The sequence below is a fragment of the Trichechus manatus genome, unplaced genomic scaffold (assembly GCF_000243295.1).
Source record: "Trichechus manatus latirostris isolate Lorelei unplaced genomic scaffold, TriManLat1.0 scaffold00153, whole genome shotgun sequence".
In the NCBI taxonomy this organism is placed as follows: Eukaryota; Metazoa; Chordata; class Mammalia; order Sirenia; family Trichechidae; genus Trichechus; species Trichechus manatus.
Window position 1 is genome coordinate 6,295,203 of NW_004444089.1, and position 24,399 is coordinate 6,319,601.

A 24,399-nucleotide genomic window follows, 5' to 3' on the forward strand; every position below is an offset into this window, starting at 1 on the left:
GTGCCACTGGGGCTCCTTGTATTTATCATAGTGTTCATATAATGTTTCTCCTTTTTCTCTACTAATGCGGTGATTAAATTGACTGGTAGTATAATATGAAGCTATCGGGTGATTATTAAACTAGATAACTACTTTTTAAAAGGTAAACATCTCAAGAGTAGAAGCTGAGTCTATACCTTTACCCTCCAGCAGTGTGTTTGGCACATACATTGTTGTTTTTGTTAGGTAGCTGATGTTTGAATGAGTGTGTCGTTTAGGGAAATCTACCATCTTCTATTCAAATTAACACATATTAAACAGCTGTCCTATAATGTGACGCAGAGCTGGCCACTGTGCTGTGCACTGTGTGAAATACTAAAATGTGTAAGAATCAGTCGGAACCTACAGAGTAACAGCCTAGTTTGTGAGACCACACCAATACTTAGATACTTATAGTATTAACACAAAGCAGTATGTGATCATATTTGAGTGAGGCATTCACTGGCCTGTATGCTTTATAAAAAAATGGATGAATATTGAGACTTTCCAGGCCCAAGGAGTAGCACAGACTTCAAACAGCCAGGCTTGTTTGAGAAACATTAAATTATCTAGAATAAAATATGAGAATGGTAGCAGTGGAAGATAAGAGTGCCAAGTAGGGTTCAAATTCAATCAGGGAGCATCGAGTGCCCAGCTAAAGATTAGACCTGGTTCCATAGGGCAACTCAGTTTTACAGATAAGAAAATAAGTCTTAAGAGGTCATGACCCCCTGTGGTGATACTAAATCAGAACTGGGCGTTCATAATAAAAAGAATGTCGTCTTTTTGATGCTTAATGCTATTTTCCACCCACTCCCAACTAGTTTACCTGACTAATTATTATACTGGTGTCACTCTATGTTTCTAAAAACAGTTTGTTTCTTTTCTGATTTTTAATTATATTCTTCTATGTCTAATTGTATTTAATACTCAGCTGTAAAACGAAATTGATGAGGAGTGGAAGAAAAACAATTATTCTGTCATCATGACAGATATAATAGGCAATCATGTCATATGATGCTGAATGTTAAAACGAGGTCACAGAGCACCGGGAAAAGGAAACAAGCAATAGAGCACCTCAGGGTGACAGATGGAGGGGAAGCATCCTGTACAGGGCACTAGCTGGGGATTTGTCATTTCGTGCTGAAGCCTCGTGACATGATAACCAGCTTTCTCTACGGTAGTCCTGATGCCAGAGTCCCCGAGAATCTCTGCAGGAGGACGACTTCCCTGTCCTCTTAGCTCACTGCTTGCTTAATCAGGATGCAGACGGCCACAGTTGTACTGAGAATGATAAACATGGGGTTGCCATTTCCTTTTTAATGCTGCCCAGGTTATCTTAATATTTGGAGGAAATAATGTAGTTCTTTGTTTTACGTACATTTGATACCACAAGGCTTAGCCTCTACTTTGTAGTCAGAGGTACCGGCAGGATAAAAGGAGAAACAAGTACTAAGTAGATGAGAAGTTAATTAATAATTTCATTATTACTTTATGTAGCATAATGCCTCTTGGGCTGTCTTGTTGCGTACCATCGAGGCGATTCTGACTCATAGTGACCCTGTGTGACAGTAGAACTGCTCCACAGGGCTTCCTAGGCTGTAATCTTTAGGAACCAGGCTGCCACATCTTTCTCCCACGGAGCGGCTGGTGGTGGGTTCTAACTGCTGACCTTCAGGTTAGCAGCCGAGCACTTAACCACTGGGTCACCAGGGCCCCTGCCTTTTGGCTAGTAAATGATATTTTTCATAAAAAATTAATTGCACCTAAGAATTTCCAATAAATAACTGTGTAATGAATGAATCAGTGGAACAAATGAGTTGTTGTCCTCCCTCCTCCAGAAGCCTGGCAGTGAGGCGTTACCCTTTCCCATTCACTCCTGTTTCTTACCACACCTTTGTAACAGGCTTACATTTTCAAAGTGCTATTCATATTATTGTCCTTTTAAATAACAATAAAAATGTCTAAATTTGATAACATGAACTAAACATTCATAAGCCAAGTCAAACTAAAAATGAAAATGATTAACTAAAATGGAAACGTTAGCCCCTAATTTAGGCTGTTTTGAGCTGAATGTCAGTATGAATTTTTGCTAGAACACATGACTTAGTTCTGCCACCTCAGTACATGGTCCCCTCATGCTGTCAGCTTTAACCACCTGTGGACCAACAGCTGCTGATTCCGAATTCCATGCTTTGCCCTCTGTCCTTAAATATACTGCATCTGGCAGGACCTACGTCCCATTGCACAGGCCACACATCTTACAGCACCTTACAGATTTGGGGAATTGGACTCTAAGAGAATTCAGTAGAGGAGAGATTTGGATGGCCCTTAGAGGAGGTAAGTAAAGCACTCCTCAAAATTACCCATCTAGGAAGATTCCCTGAATTCAGTGGCCTTAAGTGAGGGAAGGCAGAACTCCTAGAGCAGTCAGAATGGAAAACTGAAGAAAGTATACTGTGTAAAGTCAGAGAATAAAACAGTGTCAGCCAGGAATAAGTCCTGCCTCATCAGGAGGCAGAGTGTCCGTATCGTTGCTGGTGTTGCTGTTGGCTGTCATCGAGTCGGTTCCGACTCATGGCGACCCCACATACAACAGAACAAACACTGCCCAGTCCTGCACCATCCTCACAATCGTTGTTATGCTTGAGTCCATTGTTGCAGCTACTGTGTCAATCCATTTCATTGAGGGTCTTCCTCTCTTTCGCTGACCCTCTGCTTTACCAAGCATGATGTCCTTCTCCAGAGACTGGTCCCTCCTGATAACATGTTCAAAGTATGTGAGATGAAGTCTCACCATCCTTGCTTCTGAGGAGCATTCCGGCTGTACTTCTTCCAAGACAGATTTGTTCATTCTTCTGGCAGTCCATGGTATATTCATTATTCTTCTCCAACACCGTAATTCAAAGGAGTCAATTCTTCTTCAGTCTTCTTTATTCATTGTCCAGCTTTCACATGCATATGAGGCGATTGAAAATACCATGGCTTAGGTCAGGCGCACCTTAGTCCTTAAAGTGACATCTTCACCTTTTAACACTTTAAAGAGGTCTTTTGTAGCAGATTTGCCCCATGCAATATGTCTTTTGATTTCTCAACTGCTGCTTCCATGGGTGTCGATTGTGGATCCAAGTAAAATGAAATCCTTGACAACTTCAGTCTTTTCTCCATTTATCATGATGTTGCTTATTGGTCCAGTTGTGAGGATTTTTGTTTTCGTTATGTTGAGGTGTAATCCATACTGAAGGCTGTAATCTTTCATCTTCATTAGTAAGGGCTTCAAGTCCTCTTCACTTTCAGCAAGCACGGTCATGTCATCTGCATATTGCAGGTTGTTAGTGAGTCTTCCTCCAATTCTGATGCCAAGTTCTTCTTCATATAGTCCAGCTTCTTAGATTATTTGCTTCAGCATACAGATTGAATAAGTATGGTGAAAGGCTATAACCCTGACGCACACCTATCTTGAGTTTAAATCACTCAGTATCTCTTTTTTTTCTGTTTGAACAACCTCCTCTTGATCTGTGTTCAGGTTCCTCATGAGCACAATTAAGTGTTCTGGAATTCCCATTCTTGGCAATGTTATCTATAGCATTATGTAAGGGGAATGAGTAGATGGGATAGGGACAGTACCTGAATGCTCAAGTGAAGAGGTTGTGTCTAATTCAGAGAGTTCCAGGGGAGTTGTCAAAGAGCCTGGTTGGAAAGATCACCATTAAGGAAACTTTTAGATTGACTGGAGGAAGAGACAGACTGGAGGAGCACAGGAGCCCATGGTGGGTGAGGGGTCTGGCTCGGCCAGGAGAGGTGCGTGGCCCAGCCCAGAGACTGCAGGCCGTCACTGTAGCTACGGAGCTATCGACAGGAAAACCTGCGAAAGCCGGAAACTGTGTACGGCAGAAACCTGTCAGAGAAGGAGAACGCAAGTACTTTCCACTAAAACGAGCGAGAGAAAAGTGGAAGACTGCACCCTGTCGAAGGCGGAAAACTTGCGAGACCTGGAAAAAGAGGCCGTCCTGTCGAGTTCCAGCTCTCACATATTTCACTGTATATTTAAAGACATGGAAGGAAATCATGAATATGTAGAAGTTGGGAAAATGTAAAATGGCTAAAATTATTCATAAAAGTTGACCTCCACACAGAAATGATGTTGATAAAATTTCTATCAGTATTTTTAAAGGTGAATAGGGAAAAGAATTTCAAGAAAAATACTAATTTTTTATGGGTTTAAATATATTCTTGTGTGTTTGAGAGAAATGCATACTGTCTTCTGTGTCTGGGATAAGGATGAAGCAGCCAGGCAGGTGTGTGTTGGCTTATGATTGTTGGACTAGCACAGAGACTCAGATAATTTCTAGAACTAACCAAGATGAGGATTGAAAAGAACAGAGATTCTGATCCCCAGGCCAAGTGACACCTATCTTGACTGAGACAGGTAGCATGCAGAACCTCTGAATGAGATACCAAAGAAAAAGTCAGAAAATAGGAAGAAAAACATGAAAATTCTGAAGGTTAATTTTAAAATACTGGTGTTATATTAGTGCTTTATTATTAAATCATTTGTCATAATCCAGAGTATTTACTTATCCTAAACTTGTTTGTCATGAGTAGGAGAATCATGCCTGTATGGATTCTCTGTCTCTGTAGTAATACTTTCTAAGCTGGAAGTTCTGTCTCTGAGGCATTGAGTAGCATCCTTGAGGTGGGTAAGAGCGATGTTGTTGTGAGTTGCCGTCAAGTCGACTCTGGTTCACGGCAGCCTTAGGATGACAGAAGGAAGTGTTGCCTAGTCCTGTGCTATTTTCATGATCGTTGGTGTGTTTGAGCCCGTTATGGTGGCCATTGGGTCATTCTACCTCACTGAGGGTTTCCCTGTTTTTACTGATTCTCAACTTTACCAAACAGGATGTCCTGTTCTAGCGATTGGTCTTTCCTGATGATGTGTCCAAAGTAAGCGAGCCGAAGTCTCACCATCCTCGCATCTAAGGAGCACTCTGGTGGTATTTCCTTAGGTACGACCAAAATGTTAGAGTAATACATCTCCAGAAAGCCTGACATACCATCAGGGAGTAATAATTTATTCACACAGTCAGCTATGACCTATGTTGTCAAAGTTCTATTACTTATTCTTTTTTATAAAGCAGAGTACTTTAGATATGTCCCATAACCACCTACAGCCTAGAATAATAAAATGGCCTTTAAAAAATTATCCATTTACGATCTTGTCCGTTTTACAACTAGACCACCCTTCTGGAGAGATAATATCATATTGCACCCTTCCCACAGTTAATCACAAGTTCTCTTGAGGATCACCAGACAGAACTTGAAAATTTTATTCACTTTTTCATATTACCATTCTCTTTTGATGCCACAGTAGTTAAGAGCTTGGCTGCTAACCAGAGGTCAGCAGTTCTAATCCACCAGCTGTTCCTTGGAAACCCTATGGAGCAGTTCTGCTCTGTCCTGTAGGGTCTCTATGAGTCGAAATTGTCTTGACGACAACGGATTTGGTTTTATTAATTCTCTTTCAAAAGTACACTCTTGCCGGTGTTGACTCAGATGTCCTATATTGGAAACCCCATAGTGATTGTATTACATTTTCTTTATTACCAGTGTTATTTTTGTTATGTAAGTAAGCTTTTTGAGTTTTTGCTGCATTAAAAAAATTAGTAAATGGTACAGCAGTTAGGCTCTATTAATTTACTGTACCCATTGCCATCAAGTCAATTCTGACTCATAGGACAGAGTAGAACTGCCCCATAGGGTTTCCTAGATTCTAATTTTTACGGAAACAGACTGCCACATCTTTCTCCCAGGGAGCGTCTGGTGGGTTCGAACAGCCAATGTTTCAGTTAGCAGCCGAGCGTTAACCACTGTGCCACATAGGTATACGTACTAGCCATGTCGTTAGGGACTGTTGAGTCAGTTCCAACTCATAATGACCCTGTCTACAACAGAAGGAAACATTGCCATAGAGCACTTCTTTTGACTATTCTGTAATTTAATTTTTTAAATTTTTTTTTAGCTTTACAATTTTTTATTTTTGGTAATAATTCGGCTTTTGTACTCCTTTTCTTTTAACTACTTTAATTTCTACCTGGTAAAAGAATACAGATAATATGTTTCTGGGCTTACAACATTACAAAAGTCCTTTTTTTGTTGTTTTAACATGTTACCTGGAAATATTTTATCTGTGGTATGTGCCTAATACAATAAAATCTCTTTTGATGTTATCCGTTTCACACTGAACAGCCAGGGACTGTACTGGGTTAACTGGCTTTGTCTAAGATTCACAGCAGTGCCACGCACATGTGGAAAGTGGATCTTAATAAATGCCATTTGACATCTCTAATTTACATTATTTCCCCATCTCGTCCATTTTCTCAGAGTGTTTTATATCATTTTCTACAGCAATCCACAGTAAATGTGTTGGTATTTCATGTATGCATAAATAATTACATTAGTGTGTCAGGTTTTAATTTAATATATATTTCCTAAGTATAAAATAGATAATGTTTCTAATTATACAGCATGTAAATGTATTTATTAAATACATAACTTGAACTTGAATGCCGTCATTTTGGAAAAAATTTAAAGGCAGGATTATTTCATGACAGCATTTACTTCTGCTCATTTCCTCTAGAATTTTAGTAACAGTGATCGTAAAATACTAATGGTGTGGCAACAGAGACTTTTACTTTGTTTGCAAAGCATATAGGTTTTCATTTTTTCTCCTTGACTCCGTCCTCCAGAACATGCTGGGTGACTTGAGCAAAATTACTGTTTTATTCTCAGGGTTTTCATCCGTACGTTTTTAACTTCAGAAACAGTTAAGTCTTCTCTGCCCGCAGATTTCTCCTGTGCAGTCGAAAATTCTTTCAAAGTGTTTTATATTGTCATTCTGTGCCTATTCAGCTCTTAGTTAACAAGTAAAAGTATTTTTTGTATTAAATGATAATTCACTCACTTTAAAATTTTTATCTTTGTTTCATTAAAATTATTTAGAGTAGTTAGAAAGTTTCTGCATAATTTACTACAAGAACTAAATAACTGAGAAACCTAAGAGATAATGCTGGACTTGTTAAAGTTGAGAACAGTCAAGATGAAAAATAATAGTTATTTTCTAAAATACCAAAAAAAAACCCTCAGTTTTTTGGTTAACTAGATTAAATAATTATTTGCTAACAGTCATTAACCAAAAAGGAAAATAAAGCTGAATTTTATTTGATCATTTTATGAAACTGTATTTAAAATATATATTGAGTTTTTGTATGATTGTTGATAAATGTTCCTGCAGTAAACTTGTAGCATAAAATCAACGTCTTAAAAATTGAAACAGTATAGGTTTGTATTGATTAATGTGGCTAAATCAAAATGCAAGGTTTTGTAACAGCTTTCTTAGACAGGCTGCTACCCAGTAATGGCAAACTATCAATTTTAGCTTTCTACTGATAAATCAGCTTGAAAATTGGATGTCAAAATTTTTTTCACTGAAGTAGTGATTTTTCCATGCCCTTTAGCCTTTCCTGATATATTACATTGGTTTATAAGACTAAGCTGTATCTTACAGAAAGCAGTTGTCAAATTGACATTTGGATGGATTTTCAAATGATTGTTAGATCTTTTTTTTGTCCATATACATAAAATACACGTATGTGCCATCATGTATGATGTAACCCCATAATTGGATGGATTGTTTTTCTTGAGAAAAATTCAATTGAACATTAGAAAATTATAGATTGTTGTACTTAGGGATCTTAGAAGTTCCAAGGAGGTCAGAGCCTCAATTGGAAGATTAGCAAACATGCTTCCGGAAGTATCTCAGTTTCACTGAGTAGACATTGATTGTTTTTTTTTTTCCCTAGCATTTATTTACTTGAGAAATACTAACGGGTTAATAACGACAACTCTCCTACGTTGTTAGGTGGTCAATATGGTGACTTTAGCACCAAAAAAGCAAAAACGAAAACGAAACCTGACGACACTTTCTTATTTCTAACGGTGCAGAGTGTTGAGGATTTGAAATAACACTGGAGAAGCTTTTATTAACAGCACAGAGAAACAGGCTTAATTTGGATTTAATGGGGTAGACCTCAGTGACAGCTGACAGTACCATACCTTCACGCCTATACAGCTGACTTTAAGGTATAGCCTGAAAAGGTATTGATTGTGAACTTTCTGTCGTATAATTACTTTCTGCTAAGACAAAAAAAAAAAAAAAAAAAAAAGCATGTGTATTGATCTCAGTGGGAGCATCTGAGTAGCAGTTTCCCTTGACTAACAGTGAGTGTCATCTTTCAGCCATGATCAATGGTTACGTTCTGGCTCAGCATAATTACTTTGTGGTGAAATGAACCTCCTATACCCTTCTCCTTTCCCATCAAGGAGATACAGTAATCATCTTTATCTGAAAGCCATGATTTACTGAACTAATCATCCTCTTAACAGAGCAAAATCTTTTTCCCCTGGAGTGTGTCCAGTTTTTGCTAGCTGAGACAGAAATGCATTATGAAATAAATGGAAGTTTTTTTCAATTTTAGAATCCACAAGTATATATCTTTTAAATCAAGTATCGGTAATTCTTGGTCTATGATTTACCCACCCCTTCATCCCTAATCTACCAAATAACCTTTGATGTTACACTTGACATAATAAGAGAGGAAAGGTAGGCGTCACAAAATTGTGTAGACTTATTTTGACAACAGGAGGAATCACTACGTAAATAAATCTATTAATTTTCTGAAATTTACTACACTTGACAAATATAAAAATTTAGTTTACTTAATTAAAATGTACTTTTTGAAAAGCTCTGGGAATAACACTTCTTATACAGTTTTATGTGTTAAACCAAGTATTTTTTAGATTCTTTGTCAATAATGGTTTTCGCCATTAAGTTGCAAGTAAGACGCCTTGAGTGTGAAAAGCGTAGATTTCCTGCCGTTCCTGAAACTGTTACCAACCCTGAAAAACTAAGATGATTTGTATTGTGCTAGCTTTTTGACAAAGATATTTAATGTTATCAATTTTTCATGAAGCCTGTGTTATATTTTGCTGAAAATAGATCAGTATTTACTTGCCAGTGCCTTAATATTGCCCCTGGGTAATGACTTTTAGTTAAGTAATGTTATTTAAGGAATATCTGGCAATCATTTTAGATCATTTTAAGCCCACTGTGAAGGGTTTGGATAAAGGTCACTTTCAATGACTGTGCTTAGTTAGAGAAATGTGAAAGGTCTCTCGAAGGGAATCTTGCTTTTCAGTGCGCTGTCATAAATTTCCTCTTAGCACATCTGGGAATACCAAGCAGAATGTAGTTGTTTCTGCCTTGAAGCCAGTATATTTTATATTTTTCTTCCCTTTGTTTATTTTCTCCTCATAATTCTGTTTTTTCCCACAACTGAGCTCAAAGATTTCATTTTGTCATAAATTAAACCTACCACTTCGACAGTTTGTGGAACCTCTCTCTCTATATATATTTCTCCAAACATTTAGAAAGAGTAGATTTTGTGCTAAGACTTATTAAGAAGTGTGCCTTTTTTTTTTTTTTTTTTTAGCAATTCTTCCTCTAGTGTAACCCTGGTTCACAGTTTTCGCCTACTCTGACCACAGCTGGCCTCTTGCTGTTCACAGCTGAAATGTGAAATCAATGCCTGGTCTAACAAAATGCAGATGAAAGTCATTCTGATCACATAGAGTCATTTCCCGTAATTTTATCAGCCTTCAGTCACTTATATGATCTCTGGAAATCATTCTTTATTCAAGCAAATAGAGTCCCAACTTCTGTGTTGAGATGTGCTGTCCTCTAGGAAAATAATACTTCCTCAAAGACATGGCATTATGAATAGCTCATCAGGATAGAGTATAGTTTTCTAAAATAACTATTGCTTTTTTCTCCCCTGAAGGAAATACTACATCTCTGATGAAATAATTTATCACTTACGTTCTAGAAATTTGTACTCTAAGCAAAGATGTCCCTTTATTCTAATGTTAACACAATCTAAGATTCTTAAACAAAAGCTATTAAAATACCTCAATCCAAATCATCATTGATCTAGTGTTTTCTTAAATATTTATTTGAACAAGATTGGATAGAAAGCTGTATTGTAGCCAAATGCTTGCTTGAAAGGTCACAGAACTACAATGAGTTTGATGGAAAACAGCCTTTCTCTTTCCTTATTTTAAATGGTTCCTACTTTGATTACAAGCATTTATTATAATTATCAAGAGATTAGGCTGTTGTTATAAAATCCTTGTAATGGAACCATTTAAAAGGAATATAATGGCAGTTTATTGGATTTTGAAAAAGAAAAGAGCTCAGATAAAATGGTCCTTTTTATAAATGGTTCAACTGCTAGCTGAGTATACTAATTTTATTATTCTACCTTAGTTCATTTTCTTTAGTATTTTTTTGTGGCAAAGGGTAAAATTTTTTCCAATAAATAACTTGTACTCTAATCATTTTTATGGTTTGTATCTTTTGTGTGGTTTCTGTGTATGTATACTTACACACACACACACACAGATAGGTAGCACTCAATACTCTGATATGTAGTTTTTGTTTTAAAATTTACATTGGTGTAACATTTTTAAGATGACTATCTAATATTGATTTATATTGTGATTTTTAAAAATTGTTGTTTTATTGGATGTGACAGCATTCATTTATCGCTTCTAATTTGTGTGTACTTATACTTCTAGTTTCAGTCAAACAGTCCCAAGGAAATACTAAACTCTGTGAATTGCAGGTTCTTTTCTTGTAAGCTAATAATTGTTCAGTATTTCCATGATCCAAGTGAATCAGAAAACATAACTACAATTTTAATCATACTAGCTGCTCTTACATTCGATGTATTCAATTTTTGCATCAAAAGTAAATTGACTTAAATATTTTCGAATATTCAAAAGGAAAATGCAGCAACATCTCTAACAGCTGTGAGCAAAGGACTTAAGTTTGCGGAATGTTAAAAAAAAAAAAGAAGTTTGTAGACTTAAGACATATTCAGTTGTGATATCTTTCTTTATCAAAATGAATATGGTGGGCACTCAGGATAGATATATTTTGAGTCTTTTCTAATTCCTCAGAAATGAAGATATGGGCCTTAACAACACTTTCTTTCTATTGACATTTTGTGAAAGATCCTAAATGCAGTAAGTGGATTTCCCTCTCCTTCCCCAGACTAGTAACTGGTGGAATTGTGATGTTTGCTAAAATACTAGAGTAAACAAGTATTAAAGAATTGATCCCTGCAAAGAAAAGGAACAAAGCCACTTAATGTTATCTGTCAGAGTTACCAGAGGTAAGTGGAAGGCTTCAGTTCCGAAAAACAGATTCTTGTGCAGTAGGGAGTGGGGATGCTGGTCTTAATGCTTATTTTAGTGATTGTAAACATCCTGAAAACAAAGGCCGATGGCGGACACCTGCACTAATAGGAACTAGTAGGTACTCGTACTTAACATGCCCGGTCTTTAAAGATATTGTTTAGAAAATTGTTTAGTTTTTATCACAGTAGCAAAGGAATCACCACTTTGTAATTCTTAAATACTACGTTTCTTAGAGATTTTCAGATTGTATTATTTCTATCTTGTTAAGTTTATGTTGTCCAGTGTTCATATTGTTGTTTTGTTGATATTGTTGTATACAGAAGTGTCTAATTGAGTAGGAGCAATGGTTTTATTCCTGAAACTTAACTGAAAAGTATTAAATCCCTTGTATTACGCCCTGACAAGACTTTATGTGTAGTTTAAAGGTTTCTGGAGACAATAACTAACTGGAAGGGTGTGCCTAGCCTTCCTTTCTTCATGACTGCATTCATGTTGTACCGATGAGGGAACTTAAAATTGTACTTATTTGCCTGTTAGCATGACTATAAAGGGAGTGATGTAAAAAGGGAGACATAATTCAGAAAGAAAGACTTTGTGAATAATGAGGGTGATTTAAAGTGTACAAATTAGCTATACATTCTCCAAGTTCACCCTGTTTTCGTATTTAACTCATATTAATTCAACACTAAGCTTTGCATTGGGCAAATCTGCTGCAAAAGACCTCTTTAAAGTTTTAAAAAGCAAAGATGTCACTTTGAGGATGAAGGCGCACCTGACCCAAGCCATGGAATTCTCAATCACCTAATATACATGCAAAAGCTGGACAATGAATAAGGAAGAAGAAAGAAGAATTGATGCCTTTGAATTATGGTGTTAGCAAAGAATATTGAATATACCATGGACTGCCAGAAAAACAAGCAAATTTGCCTAGGAAGAAGTAAAGCCAGAATGCTCCTCAGAAAGACTTGTTATCAGGAGGGATCAGTCCCTGCAGAAGGACATCAAGCTTGGTAATGTAGAAGGTCAACGAAAAAAAGGAAGACCCTCAACGAGATGGACTGACACAGTGGCTGCAACAATGGGCTCAGCATAACAACTGTTGTGAGGGTGGTGCTGGACAGGGCAGTGTTTCATTCTGTTGTACATGGGTTCGCTATGAGCCGGAACCAACTCGAAGTCAGCTAACAACAACAAGCTTTGATTAAAAGAAAAATGTGCATGTATGCTAAAGTCAGATCATGATGATTAGTTTATACGAGTATATATAAAAATAAGAATCATAGATGCATGGGAGTGTGTGGAAAAATAAATAACAATTGTAGCAACATGAACATGAAGGAATATCAAAAGAGAAATTTCTATTCTCCCATGATTCTTGTAAGAACTACACTTAAAACATCTGGAAAAGTGAGATCAAGGAATTTGCCTGTGTTAATTGAAGATCTTATTTCCATTTTTGATTGTCAAACTAGAACATCAGTAAGTTCTTATTTCTTACAAATCCTCTTCAGATATTTTATATTACATATATTAACTTGTCCACCATGTGTCTTTCAGTTTGTCTTACTGTGGTGGTTTGCATGTTGCTGTGATACTAGAAGCTTTGCCACTGATATTTCAAATACCAGCATAGTCACCTTTGGGCGACAGGTTTCAGTGGAGCTTCCAGACTATGACAGACTAGGAAGAAGGACCTGGCAGTCTACGTCTAAAAGATTGGCCAGTGGAAACCTTATGAATGGCAGCAGAGCATTGTCTGATGTAGTGCCAGAAGATAAGCCCCTTGGGTTGGAAGTCACCCCAGATACGACTGGGGAAGAGCTGCCTCCTCAGAGTAGAGTCCACCTTAATGACATGGATGGAGTCAAGCTTTCGGGACCTTCATTTGCTGATGTGGAATGACTCAAAATGAGAAAAGATAGCTGCAAACATCCATTAATAATCGAAACGTGGAATGTACGAAGTATGAATCTGGGAAAATTGGAAGTCGTCAAAAATGAACTGGAACACATAAACATTGATATCCTAGGCACTAGTGAGCTGAAATGGACTGGTGTTGGCCATTTTGAATCAGACAATCGTATGATCTACTGTGCTGGGAATGACAACACGAAGAGGAATGGTATCACATTCATCATCAAAAAGAACATTTCAAGATCTGTCCCAAGTGCAGCGCTGTCAGTGAGAGGACAGTATTCATGTGCCTACAAGGAAGACCAGTTGATAGGACTGTTATTCAAATTCACCCACCAACCGCCAAGGCCAAATGAAGAAACTGAAGATTTTTACCAACTTCTGCAGTCTGAAACTGATCGAACATGCAATCAGGATAAATTGATAATTACTGGCCATTGGAATGTGAAAGTTGGAACCGAAGAAAAAGGATCCGTAGTTGAAAAATACGGTCTTGGTGATAGAAAGGAAGATCAAAGAAGAATTGATGCCTTTGAATTGTGATGTTGGCAAAGAATATTGAATATATCATGGACTGCTAAAAGAACGAACAAGTCTGTCTTGGAAGAAGTGCAACCAGAGTGCTCCTTAGAAGCAAGGATGGCGAGACTACGTCTCACATACTTTGGACATGTTATCAGGAGGGATCAGTCCCTGGAGAAGGACATCGTGCTTGGTAAAGTAGAGGGTCAGCAAAAAAAGAGGAAGACCCTCAACAAGATGGTTTGACACAGTGCCTGCAACAATGGGCTCAAGCAGAACAACTTTTGTGAGGATGGCACAGGAGCAGGCAGTGTTTTGTTCTATAGTACATAAGGTCGCTATGAGTCAGAACTGACTTGCCAGCATCTAACAACAACAACATATATTTCATGTAAGTGGATTCATACAATATTTGTCCTTTTGTGTCAGGATTATTTCACTGGACATATTGTTTTCAAAGTTCATCCATGTCATAGCATGTATCAGAACTTCATTCTTTTTATGGCCGAATAATATTCCATTGTACTTATGTCCCGGATTCAGTTTTTGCATTCATCCATTGATGGACATGTGGATTGTTTTCCACCTTTTGACTACTGTGAATAATGCTACAGTGAACATTGGGGTACAGATGTCTGCCTGAGTCCCTGCTTTCAATTCTTTTGGCATACACCTACGAGTGAAATTGGTGGTCACGTGGTAAATGAATAATTACTTTTACAATGATCAGCATAAAGCTGGTTCCTATGAGGCTGAGGTTAAAGATGTCCCAAATGTCCAACTTTTCCAAACTGTTGTACCACTCCATCATTTCTAACATCAACTACCTGTCTTCCCCTCACTACTCTCCCTCCCGTCTTTGTGTTCCATGATTCCCAGCAACGTCTCACAGAATTCACAAACCGTACTTACTATTACGAGGTTTATTAGGAAAGTAACAGGGTACAACTCAGGATCAGAATAACTTGGCAGTAACAGGAATAACTCAGGATGCAGTTCTTCAATCAGGTCAGCTTCTTCTTTCCCTCAGCGGCCAGGCCTTGCTGGGGGCCTTCTGCTGCCAGGCTCCTCTGGGGGCCTTCAGCCACCGAGCCCTGCTGGGGGCCTTGCTGCCACCAGGCCCTGCCGAGGGCCTTCTCAGGCAAGGGTTACAACTCTTAGCTCATGGGCTGGCAAGCTCCACAGCCGCTGTCTCATGCCAGTGCCGCTCTGGCTATTGCTGCACTACTGTCTCTCCCTGTCTTCTGTGTTACAGCTCCTGTCTCTCTTTGTGCCTCCCTTTAAGCTTAACAGGATGACAGAATGGACCAATCCCCTCATTAGGGTTCCATACATCTTATTTGCATGGTTCCACCCCAACAAGGGTGCCATGCACCTTATTTACATTATTAGCAAGCTATCCAATCCCCTTGGTGGGCCACAAGCACCTCATTTGCATATTCCTACCCAGTCATTTGGTGGGAGTTACAAAGACTATGGCTACAAGGGCCATATTAAGTAATTCACTTGGTAACTCCATGTTTAACTCTATATAACTTTATGTTTAACTTTTTGAGGAACCACCACATCGTTCTCCCCGGTGACTGCATCATTTTCCACAAGGTTCCAGTTTTCCACATCCCCACCAACATTTGTTAGTGTCCATTTTTCTGTTAACAGCCATTCTAGTGGGTATGAAGTGGTATCTCATTATGGTTTTAATTTGCATTTCCCTAATGACCAGTGAGGTGGAGCATCTTTTCATGTGACTACTGTCCATTCATTTATGTTATTTGGAGAAAGGTCTATTCATGTTCTTTGTCCAATTTTTAATTGAGTTGTTTGACTTTTTGTTGTTGTGTTGTAGGATAACCAAAAACCAAACCAAACCCATTGCCATCAAGTCAATTCCAACTAATAGCGACCCTACAGGACAGAGTAGAACTGCCCCATAGAGTTTCCAAGGAGTGGCTGGTGGATTCGAACTGCCAATCTTTTTGGTTAGCACCCAAGCTCTTAACCACTACACCAACAGGGCTCCAAAAATATGGAACGCTTCATGAATTTGCATGTCATCCTTGGGCAGGGGCCATGCTTAACTTCTTTGTATCATTTCAATTTTAGTATATATGCTGCCGAAGTGAGCATATATATATATATACGTATATTTGTATATATTTCTAGATATTAAACCCTTATTAGATATATGACTTGCAAATATTTTCTCCCATTCTTTGGGTTGTCTTTTCACTCTCCTGATGTCCTCTGATGCACAAAGTTTTTAAATTTTAAATGAAGTCCAATTCATCTCTTTTTCTTCTTTTGTTGCCTGTGCTTTTGATGACATTCTTAAGAAACCATGGCAAAACCCAAGGTCATGAAGATTTGCACCTATGTTTTCTTCTAAGAATTTTACAGTTTTAACTCTTAAATTTGGGTCTTGGATCCATTTTGAGTTAGTTTTTGTATATGATATGAGGTAAGGGTAAAATTCTTTTCTGTGGATACCCAGTTTTCCCAGCACCATTTGTTGAAGAGACTTTTCTTTTTCACGTTGGACAGATTTGACACTCTTGTTGAAAATCAGTTGACCATAGATGTGAGGGTTTATTTTGGGACTCTCAATTCTATTCCATTGGTCTATATGTTGATTCTTATGCTAGTACCACACTCTACTTTCCTTTTTTATTTCTTTTATAATCCATGTACTATTTAAAAGTGCGTTTAATTTCCAAATATTTAGGGTGTTCATAGATATTTATTGTTATTAATTTCTACTTCAATTCCATTGTGGTTGGAGAACATACTCTGTATAATTTCAGTTATTTTAAATTTAAGACCCCTTTATGACCATATGTGTGGCATATCTTGGTGAACATAGTGTGTGCACTTGAGAATCATATGCATTCTTCAGTCTTCGAGCGTAATGTTTTGTAAGTTTAAATTAGGGCGAGGTGGTTGATAGTGTGATTGAGATTGCCTGTGCCTTTACTAAACTTTCTGTCTACTTGTTCTATCAACTACTGGTAGAGAGGTAGTAAAGTTTCCTAATATGACTGTGGATTTCTCTATTTCTCCCTTTAATTCTGTCAGTTTTGCTTCATATATTTTGAGGCTCTGTTATTAGCTAAATACACATTTGTGAATATTATGTCTTTTTGTAGAATGGACACTTTTATCATTATTAAAGTCCTTCCTTATTACTAGTAATAAACCTTATTTTAAAGTATACTTTCCCTGATGACAATATAGCCACTCTAGCTTCTTATGCTTATTATTTATGCGTTCCATCCGTTTTCTGTCCATTTACTTTCCACCCATGGGTGTATTTATATTTTCAGTGCATGTCTTGTGCACAGCATGTAGTTTGACACTGCTGTTTTAATTTGTTTCGATCTCTGCCTTCCAATTGGAGTGTTCAGTCTTCGCATTTGATAAAATTGTCAGTCTGATTGGGGTCAGACCTGCGATTTTAATTGTTGTTTTCTGTGTACCTCCTCTGTTTCTGTTTGGTTTGCTTGTTTCTCTGTTCCCAATTTCTCTCTTCTTTTGTATTATTTGAATGTTTTTAGAATTTCGTTTTATCTATTGGCTTTTTAGCTGTACCCCTGTGCATTAATTTATTTTGTTTAGGGGTTGATATAGGCATTATTTTATACATCCTTAATTTTTCAGAAATCTACACAGAGTTAATAGTGTGATGTTTCATGTAAAATATAGAAACTTTGCAATCATATGGATTCATTAACCTTCAACCCTCCCTCCCCACACAATCCCTTGTGTTATATTTCCTGCATATTTTAGGAATCCCACAAAAGAATGTCATAATTTTGCTTTAACAATCATATATTTGTTAAAGAAATTAAGAGGGAAAATAATGAATTATATTTTCCTGATATTTACCATTTCTAGTGTTCCAGGTACATTTCTTAAGATTCAAGTTTCCACCTGATACCATGTCTTCTTCAGCCTGAAGAATTTTCCTTATCATTTTTGATAGTACAGATATTTTGCCTATGAACTCTCTTACTTTCTCTTTTTCTGAAAATGTTCCTATTTTGCCTTCATTCTTGAAGGATATATTCAGTGGATATGGAATTCTGGGTTGATGTTGTATTATTTTTTAATTATTTAATTATATATTATTTTAAAGATGTTGTTTTACATTTTCTGGGGCCATGTTCTTCCTCTGTATGTAATGTGTCCTTTTTCTCTAGCTACTTCCAAGGTTTTTTTTTTTTTAAAAAAAAATTTTATCTTTGATTTTCAACAGTTTTGACTATGACATGCCTTCCTGTTGTTTTCTTATGGTTTTCTTTATCCTCTTGAGAATCACTGAGCGTCTTAAATCTGTACATTTATATCATTCCAAATGAGGGAAGTTTTTGGCCATTATTCTTCAAATATTTTTTTCTGCTACATTCTCTATTTCTGGGACTGCAATTGCATGCATGGTAGATCTTTTGATATCGTCCTACAGATACCTGAGGCTCTTTTTATTTTTCAGTCTTTTTTCTCCCTCTTATTTAGGTTATTCAGGTTGGGTAATTTCTATTGATCTGTGTTCAAATTCACAGACTTTTTACTTTTATTTCCTATTCAGCTATTAAGCCCATACAGTGAAAGCTTTATTTCAGACGTCATACCTTGGTGTTCTAAAATTCCCATTTGACTCTCTTTTATATTATCTATTTGTTGAGATTTCCTGTCTTTCATTTATTGTGAGTATATTTTCCTTTACTTCATTATAAAAGCGTCCTTAGAGTCCTTGTCTGATCATTTCAACACGTGAATCATCTTGGAGTTGGCATCTGTTGATTTCTTTTCCCTTGAGAGTGGGTCATCTTTTCCTGGTTCTTTGTAATTTTTTACTGTTTCCTATACTTTGTGAATATTTTATCGTGGAAACTATGCATTGTGTTATATTCCTCTAAGGAGTATCGATAACTTCATTTTAGAAGGCAGTTAACTTGGTTAGACTCAGACTATAAACTCTGTCATATCTACAGTGGGCTGTGACTCAGATCTCACTTCTATCTGCTTCTGTCTGGCTTATTCCTGCATGGTTCAGGAGTCAGCCAGGAACTTGAACAGCATTTAAATGTAGAATTTGGTACTTCCCTTCTCAGGCACTTCCTTCCCATGGCTCCCCCTTCACTCTGTGGCATCCCTGGTTACCCCAGGCTCCTTCGTTGTTCCTCTCTCCAGAAAGACAGCAGGCTTTCTGTCAGGGGATTTGTCACCTTGCGCCATTGCCATGCTTGCGGCGGCCCTCAAGACAACCCCTCAGAAGTGGAGAACTTGCCCTGTGTTGATTACTTTCTCCCAGTTTTAATCCCCTCCAAAATTCCTGTTTTTGTTTCCTCTCCAGAGCTCTAAGATGGTTGTTGTTTCTGTTTGCTGATATTATAGCTGTTATCTGTGAAAGAGTTGATTTGTCGGGAGCTTACTGCTTCATACTAGAAGCAGCGCTCCAACTAGGAGTGATTTTTCATTCCCTTGTTTTCCTCACCTTTCCTCGGATACCCCTCCCTCTGCTCCTTTATTAAATCAGCGAGTCATTTGGCTCTATCTATAAAATATATCTCTAACCTGACCTTTTTACTTCATTTTTAACACCATCTACCACCATTATATTCATCTTGGACTCCTCCAACAGCCTCCTAACCTGTCCTTTTTCTTCCACTTGAGCCTGTACCACTTACTGGTCCCACAGCAGCCAGAGTGAGATAAAGTGTAAATCAGATTTTATTATCACCCCTTTTTTAAAACCTGCCAAGGACTCCTTCAAGTCACCAACTGACCATCCCTCCTACCTAACTTTCAGAACACATCTGGTCCTCTCCTTCCCTCACCACAAGCCATGCTAACATTCTTTCTATCACTTAAACACGCCCAGCTCATATCCAACACAATGCCTTTCCTGCTAGCTCTCCCTGCTGTCTAGAAAGCTTTTAGTCCTTTGAGTGGCTGGATCCTTCCCGTCACTGAGACATCTGCTCATATGTTACTTTTCATAGAGATATTCCCCACCGTGCTATGTGTGGTATTCCTAGTCATTCTCTATCCCATAATTAAGTTTATTTTCTTCATAATGCTTATCATCACCCCAAGTTATCTTATTCGGTTACTTGCTTATTGTGTGTCTCACTTGAGGAGAATGTCGGCTCTACGCAGGCAGAGAACTTTTGTGTCTTCATCCCCCCTGTATCCCTAGTACCTAGAAATTTGGTGCCTGTTATAGAATGGACACTCAATAAATATTTGTTTTTTGAATACCGAATCTGCTGATCGGGCTTAGCATATTATTTCTTGAGCCTCCCATTCCTTATCTAAGAAATTTGAGTATTATATATGTCATGTAACTGTTAAAAGGATTAAATGATTAAACATTTAAAGAACATAATATGGCTTTTTTGTTTGTTTTTGTTCTTGTTGTTGTTTTTAATACGGTGACTGGTTCCTAGTAGTTACTCAAAAAAACATTAACTCAATGAGAGTCTCCAAAAAGAGAGGCATCTGGCATGCCCTTTTATTCAGAACAAGAAAAGTGTTTTATTTTAAAAAGGATTATGCCACAACTTTGAGAGAGAGAACAAAGGAAAAGAACCTCAGAGCGCAAACTTATCAACAGAGATCTCAAACTTCATCCAGGCCTGGAGGCTCTGTGCCATCTGGCTCAATGAAACGATGGAAGAAATCACAAATCTCAGTGAACCAAAATGCATCCATCCAGTCCTTCATTTATGGATCACTCCAATTTTAGAAGAAAAGGAGAAAATCACTAAGAAGCCATGTTTGTAATGAGAGTTGAAAGCTTTTTGGCTTATTCTTTTTCATTGTGGCTGCGTCGTGGAGCCAGTACCTCTACCTTCTTCATCCACCTGATGCATCCCAGGTTAGCCCCCGAGGGCTTATCTGTAGCATTCTCTCTCCATGACTGCCCCAGTAGAATTCACATGTGCCCTCAAAACACTTTTTCAAACATTGATTGCCCATTATATTGTAATTGGTTATATGTTTATCCTTTCCTCCAGACCGTAAGCTTCTTAAGTGGAAAATACCCCAACTCATCCTTGTTTCATCGACTCCTAACACTGTTACTAGAACATGGCAGTCACTCACGACAGTCACCATGATGAGCACTCTTTCTAGGCGCTGGGACTATGGCAGTGATCCAGGCAGAGCCATCTCCGTCCTGCGGGAAGGGAGTGAGCTGACATGCTCACCAGTGCCTGGCTCCTGGTAGGTGTCCAGTGAATGTCCCCAAGTGAAGAAGCACAGCCGCCCTGATAACCAGTCTGAAGTGTGACAGGCAAGGACTGTCAACAAGTATTAACTGAAAGAAATATTATACGGTGAGATGAGTTTGGGAAATGCTGCGTTTGAGAAAACCAAACAGTTTTATTTACTGAGATTTCCACTTCTGTAGAAAACTCTTCAACGGAGCACCTGAACGTCACAGCTAATTGAGTCTTTCTCCGCGGGACACGCTGTAAACTATTTGTTAATAGTGTCTGTCCAAGGATACTGGTTATTTTGAGACAACTGGAAGGAAAAGGTCCCACCTACTTTACCGGGGTTATTTCCATCTCTCAGTAGTTCCCTAATCAATCGAGCTGTCTATTGCTTTAGAAACAAAATGCTTTAGGACAGGCAAGGGTCATTTACTGTCAGTGAATTCCATCATTTTATGCTCATTACTTATTGTTAGATTCAGAAAAACTTCTGTTGAAGGTGAAATCGATGGACTATGGATTGGTGAATTGTGAACTGTGCCCGGAGTTTTCTGGTCATGTTTTTGTGTCATTGGTGTAAGCATACAGGCTGCCTTGACGTAAGAGAGGAAATATGAAATTGTTAAATACTGAGTAGCAACTGTCCATCTGTAAATATGAGATGTGTAAAGCAAATCTTGGAGCTTTTTTCAAAAGTCCTGTTTATTAAATTCACATGAACTGTTTATATTTTAAACATTTTGAAAACTGAGTCAAAATAAAAGTAAAATTTTTGCAAGAATATTATCTAATTTAGGAGAAACAGTATTTTAAAACCACTTTGAAATGTGAACAGAATTCAAACATTACATTTTCAGATAAAGTTTAATTTAAATATAACTCTAATAACTGAGTTGTAAATTTCGTAGTGAGTACCTAAATATTTTTAAATTATATAATCACGTGTTTTGCCACCCTTTAGAGGAACATTTTATACTTGAACTCTAAAAATCAATACAAAATTAGTTATTTTTAGCTTCTGATTTTATAATAATTATAAAATGATCCCTCTATTGTGACTACAGTTAAGAAAATATTTATCTACATTAATAAGAACTAGGAGGTAAAAAGATCATGGAAAGGTCTCTGTATGGGTGTGGAGCTAATGGGTGCTTGTCTTTTCTTTTTCCCCTTATTATCATAATACCATTTGCATGACAAATACTGTGCCACCAGGGCTCCAACTAGAAATCAGGAAGAGAAAATTATGTTTTAAGATGACCTTATATTTTTAAGGACCAACGTTTATAAGAAAAGGACCAAGATGGAGAGGGTGAGGTTTGGTTGTTTTCTGAATGGACATAAAATTGAAAGCTTCCACAAAGTAGAGGCTTTTTGTAAATAGAAAATTAACTGTGAAACTAATAAGCATACTTCTCCGTTAGTTTAAAAGCAAATGTGTTAGATAACATTATTTTAAGATGGAAACATTTTTCTTTCGCATGCCTGATAAATATCAGAAAGAATTAAACACAAATGGGCCAGCTTTCATTTGATGACTGAGATGATTACATAGCCTGAGGCAAACCTCACAAAGGCAGACTGAATTATCACCATGTTCTTAATTCACTGTTGCATTTTCCTATTCGGGTTTATGTATGTTTACTGGCAAATCATTACCTCCTACCAAGGGATGATAAGCCGCTAAGAGAAGGAGACTTGAAGAACCATTGTCAGTGGTTTGAGAGCTACTTCCAGCCCACATGGTGTGTGTGAGCGAGAACAAGAACAGGCTTTAGAGGTTTTTCCTGAAATCCATAGGCATGTTTATACTTAGCAGCTTTGCTCTGGTGCTGAAGACTGTTGTCTCCGTCATAATGGTTTTTCAAAGTTAAATCTAATTTTATTAGACTAAAATACCATGGGAGAACCATCAAACTAGCAAACACTGTGTACCTTTTATGCACGGCCGAGCCTTGGTGGCGCAGTGGTTAAGAGCTCGGCTGCTAACCAAAAGGACAGCAATTCGAATCCACCGGCTGCTCCTTGGAAACCCTGTGGGGCAGTTCTGCTCTCTCCTACAGGGTCGCTATGAATCCGAGTCGACTTGATGGCAAAGGGTCTGGGGTTTATTGTGCGCAAACCTGTCTTAAATACTGTGGGAATGCAAAGCTGCATCAGAGATACCCTGACCTATGTTGTTTACAGTCTGGTAAGACAGTCAAGGTGTAAACGCATGAGGTATTACATGGACACTTGAGATCTAGCAAAGAAGAATGGCGTGCGGTGCGAAATAAACTTTAGAAACATAGCCCAGAACAGTGTGTGTTCAAGCGCCGGTCATATACAAGCATGAACATTGTAATGAGAGGAATAGCACAGAAGTAAGAGGATCGTCTGTCTGGCGTAGAGCTTCCAAGTAACGCAGGAAGGGTGGTGGTATGGGAAACAGGGCACGCTGGGCCCTGACAATCTGAATAAGACACCCACTTCAGTGTCCCTCACCTCAGTAACTTTCTCATTAAAAAATGTTAGGCCCTTAAAAACAGGTATCTTAATATACCTGTTCTGGAAAACTTGACTGCTTTAGTTTGATCCAAACCTGAAACCAACCCCAGTGCCTGATAATCCACTCCAGCTCATGGTGACTCAATGTGTACAGAATAGAACTGTGCTCATGGTGAGCACATGGGGTTTTCAAGGCTGTGATGTTTCAGAGCCAGATCTCCAGGCCTTTCTTCCGTGGCATCTCTGGGTGGATTTTGGTTACTAGTTGAGCACTTAACCATTTGCACCACCCAGGGACTCTTTTTTTATTTTAAATAGAAATGCAAAAGTATATACCTTTAGCTGCATAACAGTGGATAAAATTGTATTGATGGGCTGTAGCAAGCACTAAGCAAAGGGCTTTAATAAGAACTATTACTCCCTACAGGGCCTGGTCTGAAAACTAATATTCAGAAAAGCTGTCATATACCTAAGGAGTGGCAGGGCAGGGATTTGAACCCATGACCAGTTACACTTCCTGCTGCTGCTAGGATTACTGAGGGTTTGCTCAGACATGCCAGGCCCCGTGCTCGACGCTTCGCACGCTCCCGACAGCGGTGTAGTGGAGTGGGCTTTACCACCCCATTTTCTAAGGGAAGGAATGAGGCTTAGAAAAGGCTGTAGTGGAGATCATGAACTTAATCATTATAAATAATACAAGGCTTGTAAATGTTACGTAACTAATGAGACATTGTTTATATAAAATATCTCATGAGATTTAAAAAACATTGACTTTGCAGGGATAGACATAATTTTAAAGATATTTGAAAATTGTGCAGTTGAGCATAAGGGTCTTTCTCAAAGTTAGGTAAGTTCTTTTCTGTGGGATTTCTTATAGTAATCCATTTCTAACATCTGATAGGGAAGAATTTTTAATTACAATTTC

General features: G+C 37.9%; 1 protein-coding gene and 1 non-coding gene across 2 annotated transcripts in view; one reads left to right on the plus strand and one right to left on the minus strand.

The window, feature by feature from the left end:
• The window catches only part of NBEA (neurobeachin), a 685,423-nt gene that overhangs the window by 373,274 nt on the left and 287,750 nt on the right, over nucleotides 1-24,399 (plus strand). The gene's annotated exons all lie outside the window — the stretch shown is intronic.
• Nucleotides 15,791-15,897, minus strand: LOC111822291 (U6 spliceosomal RNA). The gene has a single exon (XR_002825578.1). It is a non-coding gene; the product is annotated as a U6 spliceosomal RNA (small nuclear RNA).